This window comes from Argopecten irradians, chromosome 14 (genome assembly GCF_041381155.1).
Source record: "Argopecten irradians isolate NY chromosome 14, Ai_NY, whole genome shotgun sequence".
NCBI classification, from domain to species: Eukaryota; Metazoa; Mollusca; class Bivalvia; order Pectinida; family Pectinidae; genus Argopecten; species Argopecten irradians.
Window position 1 is genome coordinate 25,256,320 of NC_091147.1, and position 14,812 is coordinate 25,271,131.

General features: G+C 34.9%; 1 protein-coding gene across 9 annotated transcripts in view; it reads left to right on the top strand.

The window, feature by feature from the left end:
- LOC138307937 (peripheral plasma membrane protein CASK-like) overlaps positions 1 to 14,812 on the top strand; it is a 203,639-nt gene that overhangs the window by 38,316 nt on the left and 150,511 nt on the right. The gene's annotated exons all lie outside the window — the stretch shown is intronic.

Consider the following 14,812-nt stretch of genomic DNA (forward strand, 5'->3'; position numbering starts at 1 on the left):
ATGTCTTGTACACGGTGCTGGAATATAAAGTTACCTCCCTTTATGAGTAAATATGAAGTGAGTCAATGTCTGTTGCACAAGGTGCTGGAATATAAAGTTACCTCCCTTGATGAGTAAATACAAAGTGAGTCAATGGATGTTGTACATGATGCTGGAATATTAAGTTACCTCCCTTTAGAAGTAAATACAAAGTGAGTCAATGGATGTTGTACATGGTGCTGGAATATTAAGTTACCTCCTTTTATGAGTAAATACATAGTAAATCATTGGATGTTGAAGATTGTGCTAGAATATACACTTGCCTCCCTTTATGAAAAATTATATGAGGAAGCCAAATTGCCTTTTTGCAAAATTGGGTGATGTTTTTCATAACATCTCATTGAGATTTGTTTTTCTATTTCCCTGTTTCCTTTGGAAAGGCCTTTTTAAATAAGACTTTTCAAAAAAATAAATGGAATCAAACTTTTTCAGAAAGCAAATGTGCCATAGCAACAGATATCTCTATAGTTTTGTAATGTTCACTTAAAATTATGGAAAAAATATGTGTATTTCACGTCCCTTTGGATAGCTGTCAAATCACTAACTTCATATGGTGTCTTTTCATGATGTTACTTTTTACACAGGTATGAAACTTAACAAATGTACAGAATTGAATAGTTTTGAAAAATGTTTACGCAGCTAAAATTTAATTAAAGTCATTGAAAGGCATTGTCAACGAGACCTTAAAAAATGAAAATGATCAATTTCCTTTTCTCTTCTCCCCAGTGTTATTAGAAACCCGTTGATATTGAATTCCATTATCACATCACAAGCAAATAATGCTCTATTTGGAAATTAAAAATTTGCTTTTCTACTTAAATTCATGATGAAATTATTTTTTTGCGATTGGTTAATTTCATTTACATGGCAACTAACACTGCAATATGTGTGAAAACCTTTTACTTAGGATCATATGAGATATCAAGAAATGCCTTTGTTTCCATGGCAACGGTTTTCCGATGACAGATGTCAATTTCTTGACAGATGGTCATGATTCTGTTACAGTGCTATATGACTCTTTATATGCTGGGCCTTATAGACCAGCGTGTATGAAATATATATTAGGCTTGTACAAATATAGACTCCTCTTCAAAATCAGAATTCTAGCCGAGACAAACGTTCATTGGATCAAGGTTGTGGATATTATACGGGCGTAAATGTCGCTGCTATATGGCATATGTGATTTATAAATAAGAATCTTGAAATGTTTTCAGTTTCTGTAAATCCTGTATTAAAAATCTGACATGCAAAAACCTAAACTGTTTGTTTGTTGATTTGAATACCCATTGACAGCCAGACTGATATCTTTAAATATATAAACAAAATGATCTAAACTTAATACTTTCCATGTAAAAAGTACAATAGTATGATAAATAAATAAAATAAATCATGCAATATTCCAAGAGTTAATTCCATTAAGTTACAAATGGTAAAATAAAAATATATAGCATTTGTTCATTTATAGTTTTTGTTAAAATCAAATTTGCAATAAAAATCCGATTAAAATTAACAAGAGCACATAAAATATGAATACAAGATAGTCACCTATGACAAAAAACTAAACCAAACAAAATTTCTTGAGTGGAATTCAAAATATGAACGTGTAAGGGGAAAAAATTATTGTTCCGCCATCTTTAATTCATGACATCATCTCATTTCAGGTTTTATCATGACTTTACAATGGTTATTCACCACTATAATGTCATACGCAACAATATCACAGAAAAAAAAAAATCCTTGCTTACTAGGAAGATGTGAGAGAGAAAAAATGATACAATTTTCTCTAAACCCCTTTAGATGTAATAAAGATATTTTGAGGATGATTTTATTGTATAATTTTGTGGAATCGATACCAGTAGTTTACGTAAATGTGTCGATACATTTTCCTAAAGTAATGAAAATAAATCGAATTTTTCTTCATGTTTAGATGCAATTCATTCATTTGCAATAAAAACGCAACATGTTTTGTATAGCTCAGATGATTACATTGAGAATTCAACATTATTGATTTCATACCGCTGTTTCTTGAGAAAGGTGGCGCTCGACTTCCATTCAGTTTTAATTTGTATTTGTCACCAAACTAATGCTATAATGTATTTGAGAAGATGTCTTATAAAAACACAAATTTCTTAAAAGATTTCTTTGGATATTATTGTCCTTTTCGATCAACTGTTGGTTACATCTTCAATGAAGCCCCAGTTTTCTCTAAAGGTTATTTCAAAAAGGATATTCCTGACATTTCTTTGCGTTAGGAATTTATTTCCTTATGACATTCACTGAAAAGGAACACCTTCCCTATACTGGATTTAAACCATCAAAATAGGTCGATAATATCTCTAGTCAAGATATAAATAGACTTAAACTAATCACATCACTCATCCAAAGGCTGATATATGGTAAAAAATGATGAAGGATTTCAACTTAATTGAAACACAAGAGAATTTAAATCTAGCTTATCGCATTCCCCAATTTCAATATCATTTGTTGTCTGTTACTAAAGTTCAATTTCTAAAACAAAATTAAATGAACGTTTCTCTTCAAATAATACAAATGAGGAAAAAAAACACCTTCTAATTGTAACTTATTTTAGTCTTTGTTTTAATTTTACATTTCTTCATATCCTTCAGATGTAATCAATTCAGGATAGGAATCGTAGCTACGGTAAAAATGTGTGTGTCCCATATTTTTGCAATTTTCAACAGCTGAAAGATCTGACAAGGGAGATAACTCCAGTGGCTATATACTATATGAATGATAGACCGTGACCATGAGTCTAATACTGTAATGAGTTGATAGCCTTTAGCAATCTACATAAACCAATATAATTACAATACTTTTTTCACAATAAATTCCGATAGAGAATAAAAAACAACTTAATTGCTTTACGTCTGACGAGCATGTGCATTATTTAAAGCCAAAAGGGATGAATATTTGACAAGTTTGACATACTACCATATTATGACGGAACTCTGACTATACAAGTACGGTGATGAGTTTGATATATTTCTTGAAGCTAATGAAGCATTGTTGGTTTGTCCATCTACCTAATGAAACTCCACTGTATGGTGTCGAAATGCTGGAAACAGTAGCAAATGAATTGTGAATCAATATGTATATATGGCTGTAGTTTGCCTGCCCGAGTAGATTTGGTGTGTAATCTTACACAGCCGTTTGGCCGTGGATCAGCGGAGACCTCATTGAGTCCGGATCAGCTGGGAGCTTGAAGCCTCGATTAATACCTCCGTTAACACCATGTAAGGCCTTCCCGAGAGGATTCACAGAGAATATACTGTTTCTGCAGCATATGTCAGAAGCTCTGGCCAAAATGCCAGCCAAATTTGGAAGTTTTTTCTGCATTTTCATGCTATAATATCCGAACAAATGCTACTCTTGATGTTTATGCTTCACCGTGTATATCTTATAATGGTGTCTGTTGTGTGAAAATATTTCCAAAATAAACACCCTCTCCAGATACTTTGATATAAAAACTGAAGTCAGAAATTATATTGTAAATTGAGTTTTATTTTTCACAAATGCTTACAATTGGTAAGATGAATTTATGGACTGAGCTTATTTGGTAAGAATTTATTGGCTGATTCAGTCACAGGCAACTCTGCCGCAGTGACCACTTCTGTATAAAGACCACTTGCTTAATATGACAACATCTTCAGGGTCTTGAATAGCTAATTTCAAAACCTGTGTATAAAGACCACTTTTCTACACAGACCACTTTTCCTTTGTCTCTTGGGCTGGTCATTATATACAAGTTTGACCATATATGATATATTGACTAAGCATAAACAAGATATATGTGACCCATTAAGTATCCAGTGCACGTAGCACATCAAAGCAAATAAGGGGGAGCTTAATAGAAACAAAATTTAGGCTATAGCCTTTCATGAAATTATTCTATTATTCTACAAAGTAAGCCATAAATCAATTTGCAAAAGAAATACGTAAGAAAACCAGCACAGTTTTGATATTTTCAGTCTACATTTAATTCAAAGTAAGTGGAATTTAAGCCCAGAAAGATGTAGGGGCGCTTATAGAGACAGGGGACGCTTATTGGGTCAAATACGGTATAAGCATTACTCACAAGTTTTTTTTTTCTGTCATGGAATTTCGTAATCATTTTGAAAATTACCAAAAAAAAAAAAAACAAAAAAAAAAAAAACAGCAAGATTTTTAATAACAGAAATAACACATACATCTTTTACCGTTAAAAACATTTTGAATTGCCTTATCAACTTCTTTGAAGTAATAATCTACGTAAATCTTTAGGATATGGGAGAGACATGGGAAAGGGCATAGCAATAAAGAGTCGACAATTTTTAAGTCCAAGGAAATGACAGTTTTCCGGTGTAATTAATGGCACCAAGAACTGCATAGAGAAAAGTATTACAGTGCACATGTTTTAAGTGTTCCGGCATTAAAGCCCACATTACCCGGCCAAAAGAGGAAGTTTTCAGCAAAACCAATAATGAAAGCTGGTGCTTGGCTATTACAAAGTTCTCCAAAGGTTCTCAAAACAACAGGGGTGTTAAAACGTTGTGTGAGGTGAAAAAGAAAAAGTGAGAAAATTGGCAAAAAAATTGAACTGATCTTGTTAATTACGCCTTCACCAACATGAAACTGTCATGATCGAGTTTCCGTGAATTACTTCGTTGTACCTATCTGCAGGCAAATTGGTTTTTCCTGCCGAAAGCAGCTCTATTTAAATTCTACTGTTTTAAAGCAATGTGAAGATGAACTCACTTATTGTTTTCAAATTTGGGACTTTAGTGTTTAAAGTGGTCTGTTTGATTAAAACGCCTGTGGAGGTGGGTGGGTGGTGGTGATGGTTAAATACCGGATTGTCCAAAAATAAGATACAAAGATCCAACGACTACTACTCCTAAACAATTGAAGAGATTTCAACGAAACTTGTTGCCGTGGCGTGGAGGACGGTTCTGTTTGTTTTCATATTTGGAAGTACAGTGGCATAGTGGTTAAGCTGATTTGCCATATAATCTGAATAATCTGTAAATGATCCAATGGCTGTTTACGGAAGTCAAACAAAAGAAACCCTAACCTATTTTGAAATTTTGGAATAACTTAAAGAGCCATAATTCACCCTTGACCTTTCCCATTAATGGTTAAATGTCATAATTTTAAATATGGCTGTTACATGTAAAACAAATCATTTTTGACTTTTTTTCAGTGATTGATCAATGTCATACTGGTTCAAGGTCAAAATTAACTGCAGACCTTATTCCCAAATGGCTAAGGACCACAATTAATCACAATTTTATTTCATTTTTATAACGTCATTAACTTGAAATAAAAGCTTTGTTACGGAATTATATTTATGTCGGCAGTATTAATATTCATAATGGATATGATCGACCTTACAGTTTGGTTATGCAACATAAAATGACGTTGTTAGGCTTTTGTGAATCAGTTACAACCCAGTGTGGGCCATATCCCTATTCTGATTTAAATAAATGAATCTCATAGGAATCATACCAGCCACACCATCACCTGGTAAAGTATTTGAGAAATGGAAATCTTATACCAGTAAAATTGTGTATACTTAAAAGTCCATGGTAAGATAATAGAAAAGCCCATCTCTCTGGTGAATACAATGCTGTGTAAGTTGAGTGTTTTCAGCGGTTGCAAATGCTTTTATTTCAATTGCTCCAGTCATATATAGAAAAAATCAACATAAAACCGTTTTACCAAGCTGTTAGAATTCTTGCTAGCCGATTTAGTAGCAAGCTACAAAACGCTCAAGTACTTTGATTTCCTGTTTTGCATCAATTCATGTTGATGGTAATTGTCCGAGATTGCTTTCTTGTCTGTGGGTATTGAAGAAGTGATTGTGGTGTCTTTGGGTATAGAAGAAGTGATTGTGGTGTCCGTGATTCTACTGTGTTACTTTCTGTTGTTAGTAATATCCTTTCTGCAGTGGCAGAATAGTTCAGGTGACTGATACTCTCCCAATAGTCGCTCACCTTCAAGCCGCAATGACAAAATGTCTGATATTCTTCCACGATAGTCCACCTCCTCTAGACAACAATTGTCTGACCTTCTATCAAAAGGTCTCTTATAACTGGATTATAATGACTTAGTGGTTAAGGTGTCCGACATTCTTCCAATTGTCTTCCGCCTCTTGGCCATAGTGATATCATTGAGTTCTCTGATATTCTGCAATGACAGTTCTCTACTTTTGGGTCACAGTGGCAGAATGGTCAAGATGTCTGACATTCTACCAATAGTTTTCATTCTCTGTGACAGGATGGCAGAAAGCTTAATTTAGGTGTCTGATATTCTATCTAAGGCTGTGTATCAGGATAGGGGGGAGACCTCCACCTCTGGGTTGTGAGTTCGAATCTCATGTGGGGCAGTTGCCAGGTACTGACTGCTGGTTGATGGTTTTTCTCCGGGTACTGCGGTTTTCCTCCACCAACAAACCTGGCGCGTCCTTGAATGACACTGGCTGTTGATAGGATGTTTAACTAATAGATAAATTATTAATTTTGATGTGACATGCTGGAGTTGCATTACAAGCGTAGAGAGTAAATAAATAGTTCACAGTCTGTGACTACCACATGTAACCACAATGTGCTATACCAAAGACACACAAGTCATGTTTAGCTCCTGAACAAATTAGAGTGCATCATAGAATTGTATATTGTGTTAAAACACAATGTTTCAGACACATTAGTGTATAGATGGAATAAATTACACACCCTATTCATAACAGTAAGCTTAGAATTTAGATATGTCTAACAGAACAGGCATTATTGTAGCTCCCAAGGGAGTCTTGGGTTGTGAAGGGTTGTATCTGTAATGAATTCATCAGCTAAAATGATTGTAAACCCCATAATTCTGTCCCACGATGTATGTTCATACATTGGCATTAATCGTATGCTGAATTTTCATTTGACATGTGGGAATAGAACTGTGGCGATAAAATTTTGTAGAATGCATTTGTTGAATGTTTATGTATCAATTATTGGAAGAGAAAAAAATGTTGTTGAATCTTTAGTGCTGTTTATTGATAATGTCATGCATGTGTGGTGTCTGCATTCAGTTGAGAAATGAGAAATACATGTCATGTTTGTCATTTACCAGAGATAATAATTCTAATTGTGACTTAGATAAACATTGGTTTTTATCATCAATATCAAATCATTTCAATGTTGTAGAATGTCAGATATCTTAACCACTTCACTAAAGTTTAGAGGTGGGTGCTGGATGGTGAAATTTCAAATAGTTTAACTTTATACCATCAGGGCATTTAAGATGGACATGCTAATGGTAGAAAATCAGACACCTTAACCACTCAGTCACTGGGACCAGAGATGGAGAGCTAGTGATAGAATGTCAGACATCTTAACCACTCAGTCACTGTGGCCAAGAGGTGGAGGGCGAGTGGTAGAATGTCAGACACCTTAACCACTCAGCCACTGTGGCCAAGAGGTGGAGGGCGAGTGGTAGAATGTCAGACACCTTAACCACTCAGCCACTGTGGCCAAGAGGTGGAGGGCGAGTGGTAGAATGTCAGACACCTTAACCACTCAGCCACTGTCGCCAAGAGGTGGAGGGCGAGTTGTAGAATGTCAGACACCTTAACCACTCAGCCACTGTGGACAAGAGGTGAAGGGATAGTGGTAGAATGTCAGACACTTAAACCACTCAGCTACTGTGGCAAAGAGTTTGAGGGCTAGTGGTAGAATGTCAGACACTTAAACCACTCAGCTACTGTGGCAAAGAGTTTGAGGGCTAGTGGTAGAATGTCAGACACTTTAACCACTCAGCCACTGTGCAAAGAGGTAGAGTGCTAGTGGTAGAATGTCAGACACCTAAACCACTCAGCTGCTGAAACCCAGTGGTCTTGGACTAATGGTAGAATGTCAGGCACCTTAACTGCTCAGCCACTGTGGCCAAGAGGTGAAGGACTAGTGGTAGAATGTCAGACACTTTAACCACTCAGCCACTGTGCAAAGAGGTAGAGTGCTAGTGGTAGAATGTCAGACACCTAAACCACTCAGCTGCTGAAACCCAGTGGTCTTGGACTAATGGTAGAATGTCAGGCACCTTAACTGCTCAGCCACTGTGGCCAAGAGGTGAAGGACTAGTGGTAGAATGTCAGACACTTTAACCACTCAGCCACTGTGCAAAGAGGTAGAGTGCTAGTGGTAGAATTTCAGACATCTAAACCACTCAGCTACTGAAACTCAGTGGTCTTGGACTAATGGTAGAATGTCAGGCACCTTAACTACTCAGCCACTTTGGCCAATAGGTGAAGGACTAGTGGTAGTATGTCAGACACAGTTATAACCGTTGTTATAATTTTGAAATAAAACATAAACGGTAGCGATATCAGTACACATGTAACTATCTCTGCTGATATATTTAGATTATTTAATGACCTTGAAATTTTATAAAACTGAATGTGAAGCTATTGAATTTTGAAGAAGAAAATACTAAAATGATTCGGTTAATTAGTCTGACTGGCAGACTTAATGAGGAAGAGATCTAAGGCTGTGTTGAAAGGCTGACGACATGGCCATGTCGGCTCGTCAAACCAAATTCAATTGAACATCCTATTAAAATAAGCAGTGTTCCATTGATTTTTGGTGATTATTTGAAATAACAGTTTGTGATTTAATAATCTCTGACAAATTGGAATAGAAGGAAGCTGCAAAAGTCCTTAGTTGGCTTGGAGTGTGCTTGTCTGTCAAAGCAAACGAAATCGGCGAGATATTTTTAGCCACAGTTCTGTAGCTGCCACGCGAAATGGTGGATGCCATGTTTGACTTAGATATTCTGTCACCTACATTGCATAAATGTGTAGTTTCCAGTGAAGGGCTTATAGTTTTAAGTAATCAGGTCAGGCAAGGTGTTTGTCTCGACTGATGCAAACGAATAAATTGCATGTTTGGAAAAATAGTGAAATGAAATTTGACATGAAAATAAATTTTGTTTAAAAAGAATAAAAAAGATAGAAAAGTGAAGTAAAAGTGTTATTAGAGTCTACATATCCTATAGCAAGCTAGCTAAAAAAAGAAAACAGTTTCTAGAGTTTAAATAATATTTTCTATTACATGCCAGATTAGATAGAAACAAATATTGAGTTTAATAAATAGGTTGTGGTACATTGAGTTTGAAAAGAATAGGTTTGTAGCACATTGAGTTTGAGAAAACTTGATGTTAGGTGGCACAAAGGTCTCAAGGACCTAGGATACTTATATGTAAAAATATATTAAAATTGGAGGTGGCCTTATTTGGACATTACTGTAGGATACTCCTTAAATTCTAATGTTGTCAGTCACATGATATTGGAAGCAGCTTTTGTCTCTCTTTCTCATTTTTGTGTAAATTGATAAAGCATGCATTTATGTATTAAATCTTTGTCAATCAACCTGGATAAATTATTAACAAGTAATATGCCCGCAGTTTAATTTCATACATCAAAAATAAGCTAAAAATTTCAGCTTGTAAACTAAATTCCAAATAATATGCAATCTTAAAATTTATTTCAATTTAAATGTATCAAATGGTTCTTTTTTAACTTTTGTCTTGTATATTAAAAAAGGGACTCAGAAGCATTGATCATTTTGATCACTTTATCCAATCTCTGTTTAAGATGACGAATCCGTTCAACATTAGCTGATATCTCTTGTAGAGACAATGGTTTTGTCTCATCTTTTCTTGAATCGAATACAAGATCAGTTTTATGTGGCCGTCGCATGTCGACTGTGGTAAAATCAATGTGTAAAAGGCTCTCGCTGCTTTCAGTTGTGCTCACTTTACGAAACACGTTGTAAATTTATTGTGCCGACAGGAAATTTAGCATCATTTAATTACTTTGCTATTTCAGTGGACCTGACTGTAAAAGCTCATGAAATGTAATGAACAAATTCTGGGTTTTATATAAAGGTGTTCTCTTTGTAACCCATGCTGATTTTTCATTACATTGGAGGGTGAAGTTCTTAGTATTGTTACATATTTCTACAGTTTGAATTTGATCTTCACGTCTTTGTGTGGTAACATTTCTGGTAATTCACCAATTTAGATTTCTACTTGTTTGTATGTTTACATGTCCATCTAAAGTAGATGAAACTCCTCAGACGATTGGCCGATTTCAGTCTGTTACACTTTCAGAAAATAACTACCTGGTAGATGTAAATCCATATAGTTTCCACAAAAATAATAAATTTCAGCCTATGTTGAGATTTTCCATTTACATCTCTAAATTCTAAATGTTTGCTCAGGATCTTAATTTCCCTGTTGGTCTTTCATTTTTTTGCAGCAGTCTGTCCGAAATGCAAGGTTCCCGTTGTCTGCCTTGATCTCTTTGTTACAAATTCTGTCAGTCAGTTGGTCAGTCAGTTGGTCAGTCTTGGTCGGTCAGTTGGACAGTCAGTTGTTAAGTTGGTTGTTAGGTTGCTGGTCTGCACGATGGCTAATTGACAAGGCGTATATGGGGCATCGTAGGTCTGTCCATCAACCAGTAGGTTAAGGTTAGTTTGTTTAGATGTCTTTATCTCTGTCAGTTTAGATGTCTTTATCTCTGTCAGTTTAGATGTCTTTATCTCGGTCAGTTTAGATGTCTTTATCTCTGTCAGTTTAGATGTCTTTATCTCTGTCAGTTTAGATGTCTTTATCTCTGTCAGTTTAGATGTCTTTATCTTCATCTTAGTCTTTACTTGCATTTAGAGTCTTTATCTCTGTCGTTTAATGTCTTATCTCTGTCAGTTTAGATGTTCATTCTGTCAGTTGTTGTTTTTTGGTCTTTATCTCGTCAGTTTAGTTGTCTTTATCTCTGTCGTTTAGTTTGTCATTGTCTTTATGTCTTTATCTCTGTCAGTTTAGATGTCTTTATCTCTGTCAGTTTAGTTGTCTTTATCTCTGTCAGTTTAGATGTCTTTATCTCTGTCAGTTTAGATGTCTTTTATCTCTGCAGTCAGTTTGTGTCTTTATCTCTGTCAGTTTAGATGTCTTTATCTCAGTTTAGATGTCTTTATCTGTCAGTTTTGATGTCTTTATCTCTGTCAGTTTAGATGTCTTTATCTCTGTCAGTTTAGATGTCTTTATCTCTGTCAGTTTAGATGTCTTTATCTCTGTCAGTTTAGATGTCTTTATCTCTGTCAGTTTAGATGTCTTTATCTCTGTCAGTTTAGATGTCTTTATCTCTGTCAGTTTAGATGTCTTTATCTCTGTCAGTTTAGATGTCTTTATCTCTGTCAGTTTAGTTGTCTTTATCTGTCAGTTTGGTTGTCTTTATCTCTGTCAGTTTGGTTGTCTTTATCTCTGTCAGTTTGGTTGTCTTTATCTCTGTCAGTTTTAGATGTCTTTATTCTGTCAGTTTAGATGTCTTTATCTCTGTCAGTTTAGTTGTCTTTATCTCTGTCAGTTTAGATGTCTTTATCTCTGTCAGTTTAGATGTCTTTATCTCTGTCAGTTTAGATGTCTTTATCTGTCAGTTTTGATGTCTTTATCTCTGTCAGTTTAGATGTCTTTATCTCTGTCAGTTTAGATGTCTTTATCTCTGTCAGTTTAGATGTCTTTATCTCTGTCAGTTTAGATGTCTTTATCTCTGTCAGTTTAGATGTCTTTATCTCTGTCAGTTTAGATGTCTTTATCTCTGTCAGTTTAGATGTCTTTATCTCTGTCAGTTTAGTTGTCTTTATCTCTGTCAGTTTAGTTGTCTTTATCTCGGTCAGTTTGGTTGTCTTTATCTCTGTCAGTTTAGATGTCTTTATCTCTGTCAGTTTGGTTGTCTTTATTTCTGTCAGTTTAGATGTCTTTATCTCTGTCAGTTTAGACGTCTTTATCTCTGTCAGTTTAGATGTCTTTATCTCGGTCAGTTTGGTTGTCTTTATCTCTGTCAGTTTAGATGTCTTTATCTCTGTCAGTTTAGATGTCTTTATCTCGGTCAGTTTAGTTGTCTTTATCTCTGTCAGTTTAGATGTCTTTATCTCTGTCAGTTTAGATGCCTTTATCTCTGTCAGTTTAGATGCCTTTATCTCGGTCAGTTTAGATGCCTTTATCTCTGTCAGTTTATATGTCTTTATCTCTGTCAGTTTAGATGTCTTTATCTCTGTCAGTTTAGATGTCTTTATCTCTGTCAGTTTAGATGTCTTTATCTCTGTCAGTTTAGATGTCTTTATCTCTGTCAGTTTAGATGTCTTTATCTCTGTCAGTTTAGATGTCTTTATCTCTGTCAGTTTAGATGTCTTTATCTCTGTCAGTTTGTATGTTTATTTTATTTATCAGCCTCACGGTCAGTCAATCAGTTTGTAGGTTATATTGGTGGATCTGTCTTTAAATGTCTTTGTTAAGATGTCTGTCTTTCTGTCTGTCCATTGGTCAATATAGGCTGGTCAGTCTGTCTGGGTGTTTAGATGAAAAGTCAGATCATTTAAGGATGCCTCTGGTCAGAATTGTCAGCGCCTTACACCTGTTATATATGTCTTTGCTCTCAGTTGTTTTGATATATCTTCGTCAGTCTATCCTGGTAATTTTCTTTGAATGCATGTAGATTTAGACTATTGAAATATGCGTCTTGATATTACAGGGATTTTCTAGGGGATGTTAGGAGTCAATTATGGGCTCCCTTCCCAATGGATATTAGTTTGAAGCTTTTTGAGGATGGAAGCTAATAATCTAATATGAGCACAGAGATAAGTGATGTCATTAATTCTCGTAATTAAAATAATGACTGACAGAACTTGTTGCGTTTTGTGGTTAATTTGGGTTTTTTTTGTTAGAATATTCTCTTGCAAACATTATCAAGGGTGTGAAATGCAATTCATTTTTGGAAATTATATTCCCAATTTACAAATATCTTCTAAAAATTTGGTCAAAAGAATCTTTCCCAAATAAATGAGAAAAAGCCTTGTGTTAGAATATATTATGTGTTAAGTACAGTTATCTTAAGAAAAGCTCTACATAATCTGATCCAATCTTGCTTATATAAAGGTTAAATTATGAAATATGTACAATTTTATGGATAAGAGACTGGGTTGTCTTGTAATTTAAGTTTCTCTTATAACGCTGAAATCTCATAAACCAAGCGGTACAAAACATTCCGAGGGTTGCTGCACTGTCAAACCATAAATCTGGCAGCCGAAGTGTCATGCATGGCGGTGTCAAGAAGTCTTGGTGTAAAATGATTTTGTTCCTTGTCTTAAATGATTACTTTTCTGATTCAAACCCATCAATTTAACTGATAAAAAGGCATGAATTTTTAACATGGTAACATGATATCAGGCATGTTACGGAAGCTCACACGACACGGGGAAAAATAAGTGACTTACATTACATATTGGTCGGAAGCATGGGGGTTTTTGAGAAGCAAAGTACACAAGTACTTTTTTAAGTGCCAGCTCTCTGGTCATTATAGGGCTAGGAAATCACAGTATATATCACTATATCTTATCAGACCATCTATAGCTCTTAGTGAGACGATGAACTTGCACCTTCAGGTGATGAAACAAGCAGTAGAATCTCAGATACTGGTACCTTTACCACTTAGGTTGCTAAGGACCAAGTTCATTCAGGTTACAAAGAACTTTAACTCATTGACCCCTGAAAATTCATAATGAACTCTTCCTAGTCTTTGAATTAGAAGAGTTCACGTGTGTCTTCAGGGGTGAATTAGTTTATTCAAGTCGCAAAGAACTTTACCAGTCATGTTGCTAAAGAACAAGTTTAGACCTATTTTATTGAAGTAGCAAATATCTTTAAATCATGTTGTGTAGTACCATGTTTATTCAAGTTTCAAAGATGATGATGGTGGCTTGAACTCAAGTTGCTAAGAAACAATTTGTTCAAGTTGCAAAAAGCTTCAACTCGAGTGATAGCTGACTTGGGTTGCTGAGGATCAAGTTCATTCAGGTTGAAAAGAACTTAGGTTGCTAAGGACTATTAACTATGTTCAAGTGGTCAATTAAAGGCTTTACTCAGTTGTCAGAACATGGTTTATATTATTCAGTTGCCTAAGATCCTTTCTTTCTGGCATTTAAGTTTCCTTTCAAAACAAAAGGTTAGAAAGGAGCATTCCTAACTACAACATCCTATGTGGTTCCTCTGTTTCCTTTAAAAAATTCATATTTTCTTGTATTCAAGGCGAGTGGCAAGAGATCAGTACATGTAAGATAGCTTAAGTTTCATGCAATTTTCATCTGAAATTGGATTTCAGTCTGACTATTCGAGAATGTTTCTATCATGACTTCAAAGTTTTGTGATGTTTCAAGGTCTGTGGAATAATCAAGGCTATTCAGACAGAAATACTAAACAACAGTGTATTATAACAGGATATAAATCAAAGAACTGTATAGGCAAATGGAATAAAATCTTCAGTTTCGTATGAATTCTGTGGATCTATCGACAACAATAGCATATAAGCTTTGATGTTTAATATGAAGTAATTTCAATGTAGGCAATAGAATGTTTTATTGACCTATAAAGTTATTGACGTATGCAGAAATTGGTAAGTTATTATATCAAGGTTAATAAAACCAGAGATCTACATATGAAAGCATTTTATGTGTAATTGAAGCAATCTCTGATCATCCAACAGAACTCAGGATAAAAAAAAAGCAAGAAAACATATAGCTTAATGTGTTAGTTTGGCATCAGTATATCTTAACTGAAAGAATGACTCTTTCATCCAATAAATATGGAGGGAAAATACAATATAAAGAAAATTATAAGGGGAACTAAATGGGACAAAATTTCAACTGTTAACATAATTAATGTATGTAAGTTACAAATCAAA